At 37.4% G+C, this 12,320-nt stretch overlaps 1 long non-coding RNA gene across 1 annotated transcript in view; it reads left to right on the top strand.

Moving 5' to 3' along the window:
• The window catches only part of LOC121482770, a 325,637-nt gene extending 317,068 nt beyond the window's left edge, over positions 1 to 8,569 (top strand). The window contains exon 8 of the long non-coding RNA XR_005985619.1: positions 8,368 to 8,569. This is a non-coding gene — a long non-coding RNA (uncharacterized LOC121482770). The remainder of the gene's footprint in view (positions 1 to 8,367) is intronic.
• Positions 8,570 to 12,320: the final 3,751 nt, after the last annotated feature.

The following is a 12,320-nucleotide window of genomic DNA, read 5'->3' as shown; positions in this document are numbered from 1 at the left end:
CACGAAAAAATAAATAAAATCTTTTAAAAAAATAAAAAAAAGAAAAATAGACATATAGGTATATAAAAAAGTAAAATATTTTCCCCTTACGTGTTTTAATGTATACAAATTTAAATAAAAGAGTTTAAGCTTTTAATTTTTTTCTGAGATGCATTGTTTGCAATGTATATCATTCATAAATGTGAAAAACTGCTTTCTCATGAAAAACTCTTATTAATGTTAAGTCTGGATTTTAAGTCTGCTTATAAGTCATGTAAGTAAGCTCTAATAAAAAAATAGGGAGTGGGCCATGAAAGCCATCTCTGAATTTCCATTAGCTTTTTTCTTTCTTTATACTGCCATCTCCATATCTTAATATCCTAAGCCGTTCACTTTTCCTGAATGAATGGCTAAATAATGGCAGTGTGATAACAGGAATATATCACTGTGATAAATATCCATTCTCTACAGATCATCTATATTGTCCTATGTGTGTAAAGGAAAATTCATTTATTTATATGTCATAAAAGACTGCTTTGATTAATGTTATTAGTGGCTAGGAATGGGATTCTGTTCCCTGAGATAAAAGAAGGATCTGTGATGTTAAACAGTATTCAATTGAAACTGGAAAGGGGAAAAACACTTAGTTTTCTTATCATTTAAATATTCATGTGTATGGTAACTGTCAGAGTTAAGAGAAAAATCATTTTGTGTTCAAAACAGAGAGAAATAACAACTCAAAAATACATCCCACAGCATTAAAACATTTACAACGAGTTTTATTTTGTGTGTGAGTGTGTGTGTATGTGTGTGTGTGTGTGTGTGTGTGTGTGTGTATATATATATATATATATATATATATATATATATATATTATCATCCATCAAAGAAAAATAAAATTTATAGAAATATTCACTTCAACATCTTGGTCTTTACAAGGCCCCTACAATTAATACTTTTAAAGTTGTTAGAGTTTTCCATGAAACTTCAACAGCAACCATAGACAGCTATGGAAGCAGAAAGAAAGGCTGGAAGAGAGGAGATTATACCCTATAAAAAGCACCAAAGCTCCCTGAAGGATCTTGGAAATAGATTAGCACCTCTCTTGAGGTGACAGGTGGGAGGTTGCTTCACTAAGCTAGAACCAGGCTTCTAAAAGACTAGTGAGAGAATTGGTAGAAAAAATTAATTTCTCCTCTGCTTCTCCCCAATATTGCTTTGGTGTGTATGTCTGGGGTGGGGCAGTCCTTGCCTGTCCCCTTTGCTACAAGAAAACTATTGCAATAGGCAGGCCACTGATATTCTTAGGAGAGGTGATCATATCAGGGCAGCACAGCATCCTTATCGGGTGAGAAATTGATGAAAGGGGGCTCCTTGGGTCTGGTCTGCCCTCCTTTTTATAAAAAAGATTTTATGTTTTGAGAGAGAGAGAACAGAGGGAGCATGAGAGGGAGAAGCAGACTCCCTGCTGAGTGAAGTGCCAGATGCAGGGGCTTCATCCCAGGACCCTGAGTCCATGACCTGAGCCAAAGGCAGATGCTTAATCGGCTGAACCATCCAGGTGCCCCTGACCTGCCCTCTTTTGGCATCTCTTCTGCCCATACCCCTTCTAAATACCCAGCAGTGGTGAACCTCAACCTCAGGAGATGAAATTCAGGTAAGAGCCTTAGAGAAAACCCTGACCAGAGGGTTGCCTGGTATTGCTGAGGGAAAAGAAGTGGCCCACAGTGGTTCTGTACTGCAAGGGTCTTTTACCCTTGGGACTCAGGCCCTCTCCAGCACACACACAGCAGCTGAGACTCCTAACTGAGGGCTTCTCAGCCTTAGTAGTAGTGACATTTGAGGCCATATCATTCATTGTTGTAAGGGTTTTGGAACTGTCCTGTCCATTGTTGGATATTGAGCAGCACCCCTGGCCTCTACTCATTAGATGCCAGTAGCATCTCTTTTAACCAGTTGTGACAACTAAAAATAGCTCCAGACAATTGCGAAATGTGTCCCGGGGGTCAACATTGCCTCAGGTGAGAATTCTGTCCTAGAATAGTGTATACTCACAGACTAAAGTAACTGAGATCCAAAGAGTACAGCCTCCAAGAAGAAGGCAAATAGAAAAACATAAAACCACTGCAGTAGAATTGCAAAGAGAGATGGCCCAAGAATATAAACATAATAAAAATACTCAGTGAGATCGTGAAAGAGTGTACCAATATAAGCAGATAATAATTGTTACAGAAGTGAACCAAGTAGAAATACGTAGTATGAAAACCATGAGTGTTAAAGTAGAGGATGCAGTATTAGACTGAATTGGGCTGAAGAACAATGGGTGAGCTGCAAGCTGTTTCTTCTTCTTCTTTTTTTTTTTTTTTTTTTTTTACACAGAGAGAGAGGCAGAGACACAGGCAGAGAGAGAAGCAGGCTTTATGCAGGGAGCCTGACGTGGGACTCGATCCTGGGACCCCAGGATCATGCCCTGGGCAGAAGGCAGGGGCTAAACCACTGAGCCACCCAGAGATCCTGCAAGCTAACTTTCAAGACTCCTTTATAACATGTTGGGAAAGGCTGAAAAGAAGAGAATTATAACAGAAGTGCCAAAGACGTGGTGAGTAGAAATAAAACTAGCAACAAATGGAAGGAAGACCCAGAAAGTGTAAGAAAAAGTGGAAAGTTAGCGTTGTTTGAAAAAAATAATGAAGAGAAGCTCCATTTTAAAGAAAAGGAAGAAGAAGGTGGTGGTTAAAGATACTCCATAGAAATGGTTCAGAGGGTTTTCAACATGATAAATAAGGAAAACATATACATAGGCATATTTGAGTAAAAATTTTCAATGACATAACAAAGGGAATTCCAAAAGTTCCAAGAAGAAAGTAGTAGACTTCTAAAGAGAACAAGAACCAAACCAACAACATAAATCTCAACATCAGCACTAACTCTAAGAAGTGTTGCAGAATGGGCAGCCTGGGTGGGTCAGCGGTTTAGCGCTGCCTTCAGCCTGGGGTATGATCCTGGAGACCTGGGATCGAGTCCCACGTCGGGCTCCCTGAATGGAGCCTGCTTCTTCCTCTGCCTGCGTCTCTGTGTCTCTCATGAATAAATGAATAAAATCTTAAAAAAAAAAAAAAAGTGTCCCAGACTGAATATTTGTGTGTTCCCTCAAATTTCATATGGTGAAGCCCTGACCTTCAGTGTGATGATATGGGAAGGTGGAGATTTGGGAAGGTAATCAGGTCATGAGAATGGAGCCCTCATGATGGGATTAGTACCCTTACAGGGAGAGACACAGGGAGCTTGCTCTGTCTCTGAGTGTACTCACTGAGGAAAGGAAGGCCATGCAAAGATAGGAAGAGAGCTCTCACCAGGACCCAAATTGGCTGACACCTTGGTGTGGGTGGGACTTCTAGCCTCCAGAACTATAGGAAAATACATTTGTGTTGTTTAAGGCACCTAATCTATATAGTATTGTGATATGGCAGCCTGAGCAGACTAACATAGAGTAATATTTTATCCTTATTTTCAACATAAACACTCTGTACCTAACCAAATTTTCAATTAAATGTGAGAATGTGTTGAAAATATTTTCAGGCATGCTGGTTTTCAAAAGTTTTGCTGGACAAAAATCCACTTTGAAAACCGTCTGAGAGGAATGGCTCAACTCCAGGAAAGGCTTCTACAAATGTAGAAGGGTGGTAATATATGTTAGGTACTTGATTGTTGTCTAGTGAGGCCAAACTAAGAAAAGAAAAAGGCAAAGGGCATCTTAACGCAGAACTAAAATTTTGAACAGTACCAAACAGTGGACAACACAGTGAGGAGAGCCAAGGGATATGAGAACTTGCTTAAACACATGTCAAAATAGGGGAAAGATCTAGATATTCATTAGTTTAAAAACTCGATAGTAATTATGGATCTTAATAGAGTGACCATGAACAGAAGAAAAATAGAATGTGTTGCATTTACATCAGCCAGGGAAGAAAAAAAAAATTTATCAATCCAACAGAAAGCAGAAAAAGAAAATAAAAACTAAGATTAAATATAGCAAATGGAGATTTGACACAAGATAGTAGGAACAAATCAATATAAAAAATTTAGATATGCTACACTCAGCAGTTCAAAAAATGGAGGCTATAGGACTGGACTACAAAGTAAGATTTGACCATTTGTTGCCTGGAAGAGTCATGCTTAAATCAAAAGAGAAAATGTGAAAATAAGAGAATGTCAATTATGAACCAATGATTACTGGTGTAACAGATGAAAATATAACAAAATAGATTCTAGGACATGAATATCATAAAGGACAAAGAAGGATCTACATTGTATAAGGAGCTTTACTCTAAGAATATTCTATCATTGTAAACATGTATTCAGGGAGAAATAGATTTAGTAGAAATAGATTGTAGTTTGGAACTGCAACAGATTTCTCTAAGAAGTGGTTCAATCAAGCTGCCAAAAAGTACCATTGTAAAAAATCTGAATGATAGAATTAATAAGCTTACATATTATACTTAGAACTCTACAACCAGCAAACAATAGATGTTATTTTTGCAAACTCACAGAGCAGGTATCAATATATACTTCTCATTTCTTTTACTTTTCTTATGGTATGGAACAGGACTTCTTATATTACATCATCTGCAGATGAAACAATTATTTATATACAAAACAACAGAATCAGTAGACAGACTATTATAATCAAAGCTCAGCAAGGTGGTGTGTGTTAGTTGTAAATGCATGCATTTACACTCAGGAGATGTGGAAGGAAGTCTCTATACCAGCAATTTGACTATATAATCCAACATAAGATACCATTCACAACAGCAACAAAATCTGTCAAGTATCTGTATTTACAGTGTCTTATGGAGAAGACATAAAATTCCCATAAAGACAGAAGACAATATCCAAAGAGATATTGTCCTTTCCTAAAATAACAATTTTAATATTATAGAAATATCAATCTTCCTAATTAATCTTTAAATTCAATATTTTCATTGGATTTATTTAGAAACTTGATGAACCTAATCTAAAATTTGTATCGAAGAACACATTTCCATGAAATGACAGAATATGACAAAAATACTAGAGAGGAAAGACTGCTTTAGCAGATATTAACATGTACACACGTACACAAAAGCCATAGTAATCAAAATAGTACAGTTCTATAACACCAAAACATAGACACCTAGGATACCATAGAAAGCCTCATTTGGGAACAGCATAAAAATATGTAGTGTTTAATCACAGTGAGTGTCGAAATAGTCTATGACCCAAATTTGTGCTCTTGAGTATATAACCCAAATAAATTCTCAGACCACTAGAAGACATGTCCAGGCACTGGCCAAGAATTAGAGACATCGCTGGGGATGAGATGTGTAGGATGCAGAAAGCACATACCTCAGGGCATTATCCAACAGATGCCATCACTATATGTGAACACGGCATCATGAATAAATCAAAAAAGCACAACGTTGAGTGAAAAAAAGTGAGAAACAATGTAATTTATTGCACAGTTGTGCCCATTAGTCAACACATAACAACAAAATATAGCATGTAGACGTACATCTACGGCTAAAGCCAAGGATGGACATACTACACAAGCATGTACAGCAAATGTTGGGATGGCTATTTCTGCAGGATGGGAGGAGGAATGAGGACAAAAGCGAACACACACATACGTTAGAGAGAAACCCATGCATGCATGCATTTACAGCTAACACACCACTGTGAGTTGCCTTATGCAAGCAAATTATGATAATCTGCTATGATCTGTGCATTCCAAAATAAAACAAGAAAAGTAATGATCTTGGTTGTCTAACATTCAGTTTATTTAAAAGTCTTGTGACAACAAAAACTAGGTTCAAACTGCACTGGGGGAATGTCTCCAAGGGACCTATTTTGACAAAGCTAGCAGGCCCTGCAAAGTTAACATTCCAGCAATGTGTTTTAGGGGGTTTCCCCAGAAGAGTGTCCCTAGATTCATACAATATGAGAAAACTATCTGGGAGGAGATTTCCTATCTCTCAGAAGACTTATAATTCCGGAGGAGCAAGAAAGGTTGCCAGTTTCATTTATTTTCACTATCTGTGCCTCTCGGTGGACAGAACAACTAGCAGAGATCTCCTGGGCTGGTGAATGCATCTTGCTTTGTTGACCTAGCAAGTTGCCTACCTTTCTCTCCTGAAAAATTCACTTACAGTTTGAACAGCTGGAACAGCTGGCTCATCTGTGCAAACCAAAGCACCTCCTGGCTTAGCTTAGACTGGACTGGCTGAAACAGAGAACCACAGAAACTGAAAGCTGGGCAGAAAAAGCAGTTCTTTCCATACTGTGGGGACAAAAGGTGGAGAGATTTAGAAAGGCCAAGGTTTGGAGAAAGTCCAAGCTCTCTGTCTTCTCGGAACTCTTTCACAGTCCTGGGGAAAAACCCGTACATTAATAACATGGGGCTTGCCAATGTCCTAAGGTTAAACTCATATTTTCAAGGGACAATAATTGTAGGATCAAGCACATGAGAATTAAAATTGGGCATGGTAATTATTTTTCCCTTCCTAGTTGCATAGAAAGGTCAATTCTGGCCAGAGAAATTCAAAGGCGGTGGAATGTAGCACATTTTATAAAGAAACTTTGGAGTTGCCCTGAAGGGAGTACTCCATTGAGAGAATAAAGAGCAGCTGTCTTTGGAAATAGAATTATCCCCCAATATAGGACTGACATGAGTCAAAATTATAAATAATGCCAGCACTGGGTGTGTTGTCCGCTGCATTCAGCCTCCCCTTTGTTTCCATGTCTCTTAAGCCCTACTTGGATTTATTGACTGCCCAGGATCCTGGTGTGTGGTCTCTCAAGATGCCCTGCATGGTCTCTGTATACTGGTTCCTCAGTATCCAATCAAGATCCCCTTCTTAGGGCTTCTGTGGAATCCTCCAGGCCATAGAGCAAATGGGGTTTTGGTTTTATCTGAAAGGAAAACTGGAGGTCTAAATACTATTGCATGTTAACAAAAACAGTCTGCTGCTAAAACATTAGCAATCAGAGGTATCAGTTACTTTTTCAGAATATAGATATGTTTAATAGTGCTGGCTGAATGGTTTAAAATACTTGCCCTCCTATCCCAGTGTGAGCTCATTTAACATCCTTCAGTAAGTCAGTTAGCAGCTTTGAGACTCAGTGTCCTAACTTTAAAATACTGGCAGTGACAGCATTCACCACATCCCAAAGATGTAGGATGCCTAAATGGTGGTGTCTGGGTGGCTGGCGATGGGAATGGTTCTTCCCAGTGCAAGAGCTACAGCCATGTCTATAGAAGGGAAGATTATGAGTAGCCTAGAAGGCCACGCAGGAGTTCCAGAGAACTAAGTGCAGTGATACAACAGGCCAAATGTCCGTCTTCTGTTTATTGTCACCATGTAGTAGCAATTCTATACAATGTCAGTGAGAAAATATTCCACCTCTTGGAGTGGTTCCAGACACTCTACCTTCACAATCACTGCTGGGAGGTTTAATGCTCTGTACAGGCATAAGAGGATTCCTTGTTCTTAAGTCTTAAGCATTTGTGAAGACAGGGTTTGACCCAATGGAATGACAAATACCTAGATCTTGTAGAAATTTGATCACTCCACATTCTTGCTGCCCATTCATATTTTATGTGAGGTCAGATGCTTCTAGGCCTCTGAGGTGTTGACCAAATGGTAAAATCACCAGAGTCACTCCTTAAGATTTGCACTCTCTCTCTCTCTCTCTTTTTTTTCACCTGCAAGTATTTTATCCTCAACAATATGATATGCTTGCTTATATAACCAGTAACTTATAATGATTGTCAGATTATTGCCTTGTAACATGGATCTGCATATTGGTTTTCCCCTATACAAGCTAGTCGTTGATCTTTCTTTATTTTGGCTCTTGGCCATTTTGGAGATTAAATGAACTATTTCCAGTTGAGGAAGGGATAACAATACACCTAAAATTTATTTAATTTGAAAAATAATTTTAGTTAACATAGGGAAAAGTTTGCCAATGAAAGAAGTATCTGTAAATTCAAAGATATATTTATTTGCTGTCAAATTTTAGACACTGTGTTTGGGATTTATTTTAATGTTCTTTTTTGGTGAGAGGATTGGGGAGTTTTAGTTTATAAAACCTTATACATTAAGCCCTGATGTCCATGACTACCAATCTTTCTAGAGGTCAAATTTGCATGTGAACTTTCCTGACTACTTATTTTCAATACTGTTTTGAGTTTTCAGTAGAGACATATTTTGTCTTAAGTGTATGTCAGAAAGATTCAAAATCATTTGAGAGTCTAGCTCTATAGCTTCTCCACTGGGTTTACGCTAAATATGAGCAGAATAAAACAGTAGAAAAATCCTGATAAACTCTCTTCTTTTGTTCCATTTCCAGTGAGAACAATTATTCCATAGACTCAACGGTTTAAAAACTGCTTGGACATTATCAATTGCTCAGCTGGGAGAGCTCACCCTGCAAGGGTAAGTTACTTTGATAACGTGAAGAAGACAGTCTCACACCTTTAGAAAGAGAAACAGACATGGGTTATATAATGGGGCATAATTTGGACAATGAAAGATGTGCTGAATGCTAAATGCTTTAGCTGTGTTGAGGGCACCTTGGAAGATCAGGTAAGCAATTATGTCTCATTATCTTTTAGACAAATAGTAAAAAGTAGAATTTCAGTATTCTAAATTCTCATCATAGTTCATGCTAAAACCATTGACAACCCAAGAATAGTGGCATAGATTTCCCAACAATCTTGCCATAAGCTGTTGAATGGGGCTCCAGTCTTAGGGCAGCTTTCTCCCTAGTGATGTTTATGTTGTATTGTTTGAGAGAGATGCTATTTAAAACGTTGCCTACAAGGAACCCAGATGTGCATGGTCCCAGCTGGACAGACTGATGCGAACAGTGATGGGAGCCATATGGGTTGGCTGTGAGCAGAGACTCCTGAATCATTTCCCTGTTCAATGATGGTAGTGGTACTCGATTTCTTCCCTTTCCTTGAGTAATGAACAGAGAAGGAAAACACACACGTTGCCCAAAAGCGTATGACCTACTTAAATAATTAGACTTGCCTGAGTTTTCTATTTGGGACACTGTCAGTTTTGACCGTGAGTATTGGTAATGTGGAGTTAAAGTGAACTAGTTGTAAACAGTGGATGCTTTTCTCAGTGAGAGTATGTGTTAGGATCTGCGGTGTCACATTTAACTGGAGACTCTCCCTTATAGAGTTAAGTGGCCACTTTATGACGGGGGTGGGCATCAGAAGACAGAAAAAGGCTTGAGTTAGCTTGAACAGTGTGTTCCCTGGGACAGGGAGAGATGTGTGTGCCAGAGTTTGCCACCTGTGGCAATTGGAGGTGGTATAGGTGGGGGTCCACTGAGTCAGAGATTATGTTTCTCATGGATGGGCATTGTTCAGGAACCCCTCAGGCAGCACTGAACAGTTCTGGGGGAGGCAAATTGAAAAGACCCTGAGGTCTTTAGAACAACTTGTTAAACCAATGAAAATCTGCCCCAAATAAATAGTTTTAGGGCTGCAGTAGCTTGTTTTTATAGACATGTGCCTTGCCTCAGCAATCTCCTATAGCAACAGTTAATTCTATTTCCAAGTAAATTCATTCCCCAGAACATTTCTGTAAGTGTGTTGCTGAGCACACTTATTACCCAGCAGTTTGCTTACCTAGAAAATGCCTTCTCACTCACCCTTGAGGAGAGTGCTGGCAACATAAATAACCCTCTTGGAAGCATTCATGCTTTCTGAGTTTAGATGATTGAAGTGTAAGGGACCAGCACAGCTGCGACAATCAATACCAGAAAAAAAAAAAAAAAAGACTTTAATGATATCTCCTAGCTTCTTTCCCTCCTCCCATTAAAAAATTTTTCTCTTGTGGTTTTTCGGTTGCATTTTTATTAACTATATTTTATCCAAAAAAAATTTACATGTAAAAAAATTAAAAAGCAAAATAAGACATTCAGAAGTAACCTAGAGCCACCCTCCCCAGAAATTGTTAGCACACTTAAAAGTGTTTTTTTGAAATTATAAATGTACGTAGAAGAAGAAATATATGTATATGTATGTTGTTTTCCTGCAAATGGGGCATATCAAATGGACTCTTGTGTGAACAACCCCCATTTGTGAGTATTCTGGTTTTGATGCATGTCGCCTTAGTAATAACCTGAGACAGAGCATGGTGATTTTTCCATATTTTTTCCAAAAGTATACTGATTTTCACTTTGACCAATAGTGTACAAGAAAAGCTATTAATTCACAAAGTGCCAACTGTGTGTGCAGGTGTACATATTAATATTTGCCACTCTGGACTTTAAAAAGTGAAATTCTGTTTTTAAGGGACATTTCTTTAATCAGAATTACACTATCATTTCATGATTGCCATTGCTGTTTTATGTGATCTGCCTGTCCATGTCTTTTGCTTAATGCTTTTAATTGAGTTGTTGAATTTTTAAAATTGGTTTGAAATCTTTATATAGTAAGAAAATTAATCTAGTTTCTTTTTTTTATCATTACATAGATTTTCTCCATGTTTCTTCATGAAGTAGGATACTGGCGTGTGTGTGGTTCCTTGTTTGACATATTGGGGAGGGATACCTATATCCTGCCTTAAAGAGGGAATTTTCCTGAGGAATGGGAGGTGACTTTCATCCATTGCTCTTTCAGTCCCCATAAAAAAATGGCCTTTGTTGTAATGGTTAATGATTCAATAGCTTTCCTTCAGCTACTGCTTTCCTTGGGGGATGATGCTTTAGTGGATAAAATTGCATCTGATTCCTGCAAATATTTTGCTTGTGGTTTTTGTTTGCATTAACAAGTAGGATTATTTTATTATTTTTATACTTGTGCCATTATTATTTTATACCTGTGCCAGTTGGATTAGAAATTTTTACCAATATCAATGCAGGCTTTTCAAAATTAGGGAGATTCTTATCTTGCTATATCGTGTCCCAATTTAAAGAGTTTAATCATCATATTTAATAAGTGGAGTTCCATAGGATCAACCCACAACTTACCTTTAGCTTTATTCTTCCATTTTACTAGGTTTATTCTTTCCTTTCCCCTGGATGAAATGCTAGGCAAGACTAAAAGCTTTTTTGTTTATTCTTGGATAATACTAGTACCAATTTTAATATTAATTATTAATTTCTGGATAATGCTATGATTGATAGTACTTATTGTTAATTAGTAAGTTAATGATTAATGTTGATTAAGTATTAATATGAATACTGCTATCATACTTAAATTCCTATGTGTTTACATTTCAACAATGCTGTGACTTTACCTACATTGGACCAAGAGAAAATACTTTTCTGTGATTCCAACCTACCCCTTAGTTGTTACGACCACTTTCTACCTTGTATACTTTCATTAATGTCAAGAGTTAAATAATCATTCTACCTTCTCTCTATGGAAACTAGAAAATACCTTTATCATTTTTAATTCTATCCCCCACCACAGGACACTTCATGTACTTCATCATCCTAATTTGGAATTTGTCTTTCTCTATTTTAAGAATTCAGTAATAACATTTATACTTCTCAACTATATCATGAGTCATGTAATTTTAATTGTAAATTTTTTGGTTTGATTGTGCACCACTGCTGCTTCTGTGTTCCTTCTCTCCCTATTATCGCGTCTATAGTCTTTATAGGTTTTTGGAGAAGTTGCTTGATTTTCTTTTCTTTAGCAATGACACATGGTTGGATTGAGTCCTGGGATAAAGTTTTTTTCCTTCTTTTTCATCCCCACCAAAAAAGATAAGTTACCCAGGTGTAGAAGGCATTTAGAATTAGAATAAAACCTTAAAAACAAACCAGCTACAGCTATCATGACTGACCCTTACAAATCAAATAAACCTCTCGTAGCAGCAGAACTGTCAATCTAATTCAAACAAGCATTTAAAAGCAAAAATGATCCCTGCCAACAAGAGCACACATTTTCAGACAGTAAGAATTCTGTTTCAACTTTGTATTTTGGAATAGAGTTCATTAAGTCTTAAATTCCAGGAAATCATTATGTGCCCAGTATAGCTAAATCTTAAATTGTTTCTTCACTTGAATATAAGAATGTAACTTTAAAACCTAATCTTTTGTTTGGATTGTAGTATTTAAAATTTTTTATTGGCTTGCCAACCTTCAAATAAGAATTTTTTACATTTAAAAATATAGAGTTTTAGCTTTTCTTGAAAAACTGAAAAATCTGGTGACACTGGTCTTGTACATGCATTCCATATCATCTTGCTGACAGTAAGTAAAATACCCACTGCAGTGATCATTGAATTTATCCCCTGGTGGTTCTTCACACTGTGCACTGCCTGTAAGCATTT

Source organism: Vulpes lagopus, chromosome X (genome assembly GCF_018345385.1).
Source record: "Vulpes lagopus strain Blue_001 chromosome X, ASM1834538v1, whole genome shotgun sequence".
Lineage (NCBI taxonomy): Eukaryota > Metazoa > Chordata > Mammalia > Carnivora > Canidae > Vulpes > Vulpes lagopus.
Note: the sequence above shows the minus strand (reverse complement) of the source record. Positions and strands in the feature narration are given on the sequence as shown.